The sequence below is a fragment of the Apium graveolens genome, chromosome 8 (genome assembly GCF_009905375.1).
Source record: "Apium graveolens cultivar Ventura chromosome 8, ASM990537v1, whole genome shotgun sequence".
NCBI lineage: Eukaryota > Viridiplantae > Streptophyta > Magnoliopsida > Apiales > Apiaceae > Apium > Apium graveolens.
In genome coordinates, this window is record NC_133654.1 from 188238882 (window position 1) to 188247841 (window position 8960).

Here is an 8960-nt window from a genome sequence, read left to right on the forward strand (position 1 = left end):
CTCATTCATACTACATTTAGTGGTAAGAGAGTGTTGGTTGGTTCTGTTTTTGTGTTTGTCTTTACAGTCTGGGATAGACGTTGTGGGTTTTCAACCTCATGACTGTCAATGAAAGAAAGTCATTGGAGACTGAACCTGTAACACAGAATATATGGTAATAGAGAGAAAATGATTTACAATAGTGATTTCAAAAGATTTTACATGAAATAAGAAATCACTAATGTAGAAAGAAGTTTAATTTTTGTTTTTCAATATGAATGAGTTTTTGATAAAACATTGATCACTTAGGGTAAAGTCTAAGTAATTCTCATTCATGTCAAAAGCTTACAAATATCTGCAACATAATGTTAACAAGATATCATTGACCGATACTTGTCAAGTACTTTAGATACTAATTGTTATGTTGCATAAACAATATATCACTGCACATATAAAACAATATGATTGTGCTTAGTGATAAGATAGTTATTAATATGACGACTCTACTTATTCATATAAAATTATAACTTCTGTTAGAGTGCCATACCATGTCCTTGACGATTGCTTGAGCAGTATACTAGTTCATACCAACCTGAAGTGAGATTGTGAAGAAGAAATTGCATAGTCCAATAGATCTGCAGCTGCAAAGTCCATGAACTGTGGTGCATTGACTTCCTCTTTTGACTTACCAACCAGGAGTACACTTGTACACATCTTACTAGAGTCCAATTCCAAGTGTAATGTGCAGCAGGTGCCTGATATGTCGTAATATTCTCAAGTCTCGTCACTGGTGCTATATGTTAGATACTGCTTCCTGATAATAACCTAGCACAATATACAAAATTACAATGATAACATTCCCAGCTTGCAAACAGCCATATCCCTCAGATAAACCTTTGCTGTTATCTCCAAAGGTAACCAGGGGGCCAGCTTTCTCAATCCTCATTTGATAGCAGGGCTCTATCTCCGGTCATATGTCTTGATGATCCACTGTCAAGAATCCACACTACCGGTTACACCTGTATACTACCCTGCACTTCAAATGGATTAGACCTTCTTCGGAACCCAAACTTGGTTGGGTCCGGCATACTTGTAGAACTGTCCTTTGTCAGACAAAACAACATTTTTAATTTTAATGGTCTCAACATTCTCAATGATTGAACATTTGACCTTGTAAACAGCCTTAACAAATTTCTGTTTAAGCTTAGGCACAAATGTCTCCTTTCTAGCCTTAGAAGGACTAGCAGTCTTAGACCTATCATGCTTCTTGTTATTCACATGCTGACGAGGAGTAGTCTTATCATTAGACACATGCTTACCATTAAAATAAGCATACATCATATTAAAAGCACAAGACATACAATTAGCAACACCACATGCTTTATGAGAGTGATTAACAGCAGGCAATTTATGCATGGTAGACATGGCATTATTGTTATCCAACTCATGTGTGTCTGAGTTAGTCTCAGTTGCTTTCACAACTTTGACTGAAACTTTCGACTCACTTGACTTGGAAACAATCTTCTCATAAGCATGATCCTCAGCACGTATTTCTTCTTGAATAACAGAAGAGGTCGCATCAAATGGTTCAGCAATTGATGCTTTATAGAGGGGTTCATCAACACCCTTAAGCACATGTGGTACTTCCCTCCCTTTAGCACAGACATGAGGAGGGGAGTTTATGCCTAATTCTCCAATAGCAGCATTGTAATCATAACCTATTCCAGATGTTTGATTAACAGCTTGCTTACTGTAGAACTCTTTAGCCTTCGAACAAGAATTGAAGTAGGCTCTAACCTTAGTCTCAAGACCGGTGATCTTGTCTTTGAGAATAGTTTCGAGTTTTCTATAACAGTCAACTCTATTCTCTAGAAAAGATACCTGTTCTTTTAATTTGTCTTGATTAATGTGCACAAGTCTTAATTCATTGACCTCTTTCTCAAGGTCTGTGATCTGTAAACTTAACAGTTCATTATCACGACGTGCACAATCTAAGTTACCTCTTAGATGATAAACCATTTCAGCATCAGAAAGTTTTACCTCTATTCTTGACGATGAAGCTTTTCCATCAATAGCCATAAGAGCAAGATTTCCTTCATCTTCATCTTCACTGTCAGTATCATCCCAGCTTCTTCCCTTTGCCAGATAAGCCCTTTCAGAGTTCTTTCTTACTTGCTTTGGCTTCCTACATTCTGTGGCAAAGTGTCCCAACTCATTGCAGTTATAGCATCTAATGGTGCTTCGATCAACCATCCCTGTTTTGTACCCACCACTGCTGGTGTTAGAGGATGAAGATCCACCTTTCTGGAATTTGTTGTAGTTGGACTTGTACTTAAGCTTGGGATTCCTCCTGAATCTGACATGGGAGAATCTCTTGACAATTTGGGCCATTGATTCATCTTCCAATTGCTCCAGCTCTTCCAAGGAATAAAAATCATCACTTGATTGATTTGTAGTAGGAGGATCATATTCTGCTACTAACTCATTTTCCTCACCCTTGGAAAACTGTACCATTCTTTCTAACTGTTGAGATTGCTGTTGTTGTTGACCTTCAGCTACAAGTGCAGTAGATGTGCTGACCATTCTATCCTTCCCGTAGACTTCCTTCTGTTGAATCTGCTCCAACTCATAGGTTTTTAACACTCCATAGAGCCTGTCCAAAGAAATCTCACTCAGATCTCTAGCTTCTCTAATGGCAGTGATTCTATGTTCAAGATGAGCTGGCAGTGTTAAAAGGAACTTTTTGTTGACCTCCCTGATTGAATAATACTTTCCATTGATGTTCAGGTTGTTGATCAACGCATTGTACCTCTCAAACACTTCAGTAATTCCTTCTCCTGGATTTGATTTGAAATGTTCATATTCAGAGGTTAGGATTTCCAACTTGTTCTCCCTAACTTCCTCTGTGCCTTCATTAATTACCTCAATAGTTTCCCACATGTGTTTAGCATTTTTACAGTTCATCACATGTCTGTTCATTAGGGGATCAAGGGAATCAATTAATATTAATTGAAGGCTGGCATCCAAGGAGAATTCTTCCTTCTCAGCAGGAGTAAAATCTTCAGGATCTTTTGGATAGGTTCTAGCTTCAGTAGTCACCACACCATCTATTATTACCTCCGGTTCAATAATCATCGGAGTTTTTATACCCTTCTTTAACAAGTTTGAATATTTGGGATTAGCAACTTGTAAAAATAATAGCATCTTCTTCTTCCACATGATATAATTCTCTTTATCAAATTGTGGAATTTTAACGGTTCCAACTTTATGTGAAGTCATTATGAATTTTTGAATGAATAAAAATTCAAAGAGTTGAAAAATCACAAAAGTCTAGGATCTTGATTTGTTCGTTAATCAGAAGGCTCTGATACCAATTGTTGGGTCCCAATGTGTTTGTAGAAGGGGGGTTGAATACAAACGTTACCAAATAATCGAATAAAATGCGGAATAAAAAAAATGTGAAACAAAATTCAAGTTAAATAAAAATATTATTAAACTTGAAATGTGTTACAACAACTGTATCGATTACAAGGTATTAATCTCAAATCAATTATCACAAATCTAGAATAAATTCGACATGAACTTTTTCTATTTTTGCAATAATTAGAATCAAATGCTAAACGCGATTTGAGATTAAGTTCTAGGGATTTTAATCCGCTAGATTGATATACAAGAACAAGATAAAGATTTCTAGTGGATTAGATTTAACATTACAATCTAGAAATTATGATCTTTGAAATAAGCAGATGAAAATAAAATGTTTTGCTGCGGCTGCTGTCTCTTGTTCTTGAATAATGATTGAGTTTTTTTTTAAAGAAAAGTCTTCTGCTTCTATTTATCAACAGCTGAGTTAATTGAATTGGAATGACAATCCTTTAAGCTTGTATGACTTTCGGTAGGACAATTGAATGAACTAGCAAGACAATCTAAATGAACTAGCAAGACAATCAGAATGAACTAGCAAGACAATCTGAATGAACTAGCAAGACAATCAGAATGAACTAGCAAGACAATCACCCTCCTAGAGTGACTTTCGGTGTAACAATTGAATTTGGCCTAGCATGACAATCGGTATGACAATCCTGATTGTCATGCTAGTTCATTTTCAATTGTTTTGCTGATTTAAAGCTTAAATTTAATCCAATTAAACTTCTGAAAATTCCTAAAATTCCTAGAATTAATTCAGAATTAATTAATCAATTAATTCAATTAATAAATAAATTATTCTTCGCAGATATAATTTATTTTCTTAATTAAATTAGATGACTCAATTAATTAATAGAGAATTAATTCTAGTCTTGAGCAGCAACCATTCTTCTGCAAATCTTCTGAAAATCACTGAAAATTATGAATCAATTCCACCACTTCAACGTTGACACTCGATGTACTGTCTGGTTCATGAGTGACTAACTTCCGTGATGTTTCTTCATGTCTTGACTCTGACACTTTGATTTTCTTCAGATTAAATCCTTGTAATTAATGATACTCTGACGAGATCTCTGTCACTTGATTAAATCCACAATCTTGACTTATATCACTGAGGCATGATCAATTTCTTGAACTTCTTCCAGTGAATTAATTCCTCAAGTCTGTAGATGAACCTTGTCTCTGAATCCTTTGACAGATATTACTTTGCGAGATCTCTTTGACGGTCGATCCACTATTTACTTATTACATTCTTATTTGAGTTGAGTTGAATCCTCGAATATACAAATAGGCTATGACATATGACTTACAGTACCAAATATGGAAATTATAAATTCCTCGTAATGGCATTCGGTTTAACTAATGCACCCGCAGCATTTATGGATTTGTTAAACAGGGTATTCAAGAAATACTTGGATAGATTTGTGATTGTATTTATTGATGACATCTTGATTTACTCGAAGACTGAAGAAGAACATGCCGAACATCTGAGAATTGCTTTGGAAATCTTAAGAAAAGAACAGCTGTAAGTGAAGTTTTCAAAGTGCGAATTCTGGTTAAAAGAAGTACAATTTTTAGGCCGCATAATCAGCATTGCAGGAATCACAATCGATCCAACAAAGATTGAAGCTATATTGAATTGGGAGAGACCAAAGACACCGGCGGAAGTCAGAAGTTTCTTGGGGTTGGCAGGTTATTACATGATATTCGTTAAGGATTTTACAAAGATAGTTACGCTATTAACCAAGTTAACTCAAAAGAATGAAAAGTTCATATGGGATGAAAAATGTGAAGAAAGTTTTAAGGCATTGAAAAACCGACTGGTGACCGCACCTGTATTAGTACTACCAGACGAGCAAGGAGATTTTATCATTTATAGTGATGCTTCCTACCGAGGACTAGGATGCGTATTAATGCAGCATGGTAACGTAATTACATACGCTTCTAGAAAACTGAAACCTCTTAAACAGAAATATCCTACGCATGATCTGTAATTAGCAGCAATCGTGTTTGCACTGAAACTTTGGAGATTATCTTTATGGCGAAAAGTGTGAAATTTACACGTATCACAAAAGTCTAAAGTATACCTTTACACAGAAGGAACTCAATATGAGACAACGGCGATGGCTAAAGTTGATCAAGGATTATGATGGTACAATCAACTATCATCTAGGAAAAGCAAACGTCGTAGCAGATGCGCTAAGTCGAAAAGAAAGATTGAATATGTTAAATTCTTCAAAGGAATTGATCAAAGAATTTGATAAATTGGAAATTGAGGTTCTGTAATATCCGGGATATCGCGTGTAATTATTTTCTCAATAAATGATTATTATGTGATTATTATGTGAATTTTTTGTGAATTATCCTTTGGTTGATATTGATATTTAGATGTTTAAATGTGATAAAAGGTGAATAAGTTAATTTTAATATGTCCAGAATAAAATAAAGATAATTAAGGTATTTTTCTGGTAATTTGTGGAGTGTTACATAATTTAATATTAATTTATGAATTTAATAATTATTTTCTGAATAATTACCGGAAATCGTCCGACTTCAACTGTTTTTACCTTTTTACAACCAGAAACTCTTCCAAAAACTCCTTCCTAACCTAATCTGATAATTCTTAACATTTTCCATGTTTTGACTTTTTCGGTCCGAATTACGGTTTGGCCCGTACACGTCACGCCGTATGATTTTCGATACGATAATCATTTCGATAAACCAACAAAACCCGTATTCTCAAAAGACGGGATATTATTATATTATTTTCGTATAAAATGTTTTATAAGAAGCCCGGTTTGGAAAATTATCCAATACGGGTATCAAATCGGATCATTTTTGCAGTTACTTAGCGGCTAAGCAACTAATTTATCGATCCAACACGAACCAATATTCCATAAATATATATAGCCCTTTTATTCTTTCATTTTAGTCGTATAATCACAATTAGTCAGTTAAAACTATTAATTTACAGAGAAAAATGTTGATTGCCATTTATGACACTTTATAACGCTCCATTAAGCTTTTAATTGGTGTATTTGTACTCAAGTTATTGGTGTTTTAATGTGTTTTCTAGTGTTTTTGCATTTCAGGCATTAATCCGGGATTCAGGTGAATTAGCATTCATTTGATGCTAATATGGTGTTAGGATGGTGTCCAAGGAATAAAGGCTCGTGAAGACCAACTCGTTGCAGCAAAACTCGTTGCAGCAATAAAAGAAGGCGATTCTAGTTTTTCCAGAAGACAGCACAGCGCACGCCCTCGTCAGAGAAACAGAATGTCAGCGCGCCCGCGCTGGTGAAGCGCGCGGCGGCACCAGGTTGAGAATCCAGTTTCCTGTTTCAAATAGAAGATTGTTTTTCAGGGCTTTTGGCTTAATTGGGATGCTATTTAAAGATAATAAAAAGATGTTTTTTAATAACGGAGCTTAAGGAGAAGACGACAAGAAGACCTATAGCATAATTCAACGAAGTCGAAGAAGATCTAGTTTATTCTTGTGAATCTTTGTTCTAAGTTGTAATCTTGGATGCTTGTTTCTTGTTTTGTAGAACCTAATACTCTGGATTACGTACTTTATTTATTATTTGTTTATAAAGACTACATTTATTATACCATGTTTTCATCGGAACCCACGTTGATGATGAGTCCGATTATGGGCTAATCGTTATCGTGGGGTTCTAGCGGATTTATTTATGGATTTCTTTAGTTGATTTGTTTCGATGCCTTAGTGTGTGGTGATTGTATGATAACTTAGTATTGGTTGTGCTTATTCGTCTTATGAGCGTCGCGAACTTATAAGATAGCGTGTTAATTCTTAATGAAGCGACAGTGAATTTAAGGATTTAGAACTTGCCATGCTAGCATGGGTTCATGTGTTATTGTTATGCATGATTCGTAGGTAATTTTAACCATCTTACTTTCCCTATATAATCACGATAGATAACTTATGCATTAAACCGTTATGTTGTCAAATTCTATAGACATATAGGGTCTCAATATAATTGGTGTCTATTTAGCTTCTATCTCTTTTGTGGATGTCTGGTAGTATGGTATTCGTACAACAAAAGTTGGCGTTTATCAGTTTTGTGTTATCCGATTAGTGTCATCACCATTACTGCTAAGGTTAAGAACAAAAAAGCTATTGAATGAAGTACTTAATGAAGTTAAAATCCCATGTTTGTGTCATATATTATTCAACTCTCTTTAATCTCCTTAGTTAATGTTCTCTAATATAATTCTCAATAATTAATCGTAGTATAATCAAAACCCAAATTGTTATTGGTCTTAGCATTGAATAATAGCCATATCATTGTTGCATAAGTGCATAAATCACATAGTTAATTTAACCAGTCTCTATGGGAATGAACTAGAAATAATTCTATATTACTTGCGATCATGTATACTTGCGTGAATTATTAGCTTGTGCTTAGCGACTAACAAGTTTTTGGCGCCGCTACCGGGGACTCGGTGTTAACTAGTAGTTTATGTGTTTATCCTCAGTGATCGTTAAAGTTCATTGACTCGGACATTGTTACTTACCTACTCTTTTCCGTGTCGTGTTTCGGGTACTCTAGCGAGTGTGTATGCATAAGCGTTCGCAGGCTCGTAAGAGAACTCTGGATCAAGCCGAGGAAGAAGCTGTAGTGATTCGAAGGGAAGTTTTTGAGGAAGAAGAGAAAGTAGAAGAAGAAGAGAAAGTCAAGGAACCAGCTTTAGTAGTGCTGGGAGATCAAGCAGAAATTCCTAAGGCTTTGATGGACTATTCTCAGCCTAAGATCAATGATATTCAGTCAAGCATCATCAGACTAGCCATATCTGCTAACACCTTTGAGATCAAGTCGAACATGATTCAGATGATACAGAACTCTGTTCAGTTTGGGGGTTCTCCTACAAAAGACCCCAACATGTACATCAGGGATTTCATCGAGATCTGCGACACTTTCAAGTTCAATGGGGTGACTGAAGATGCTATTAAGCTGCGACTTTTACCATTTCCTCTGAGGGATAAGGAAAAGTGCTGGTTACATTCTCAACCACCAAGGTCTATCACCAAATAGGAGGATCTTGTTCAAAAGTTTCTCACTAAATTCTTTCATATGGCGAAGACTACTGCTATCAGGAATGCTCTTAATCAGTTTGTACAGCAAACTGGAGAATCTCTGTGTGAGGCTTGGGATCGATATAAGGAGATGCTAAGGAAGTTCCCATACCATGGCATGCCTGATTGATTGGATGATTATAAACTGTTTCTACAATGGTTTGGGCACTCAGTCTAGACCTATGCTCGATGCAGCGTCTGGTGGAGCCTTATGGGCCAAAAGCTATAATGAAGCTTATGAGTTGATTGAGCTAATGGTAGCTAATGAATACCAGAATCCTACGCAAAAAATGTTGCAAGGAAAGGTAGCAGGAATTCTGGAAGTGGATACAGCTACTGCTATAGCTGCTCAACTTCAAGCTTTGACGATGAAAGTGGACTCTTTGGCTAATTATGGAGTTAATCAAATCACCAGTGTTTGTGATCTTTGTGCGGGGGCGCATGAAACTGAGCAGTG

At 35.9% G+C, this 8960-nt stretch overlaps 1 non-coding gene across 1 annotated transcript; it reads right to left on the reverse strand.

Annotated features, from left to right (window-relative positions):
* Positions 1-8516: 8516 nt before the first annotated feature.
* LOC141681409 (small nucleolar RNA R71) lies at positions 8517-8623 on the reverse strand. Its single transcript, XR_012558845.1, has one exon. It is a non-coding gene; the product is annotated as a small nucleolar RNA R71 (small nucleolar RNA).
* Between the last annotated feature and the right edge of the window lie 337 nt (positions 8624-8960).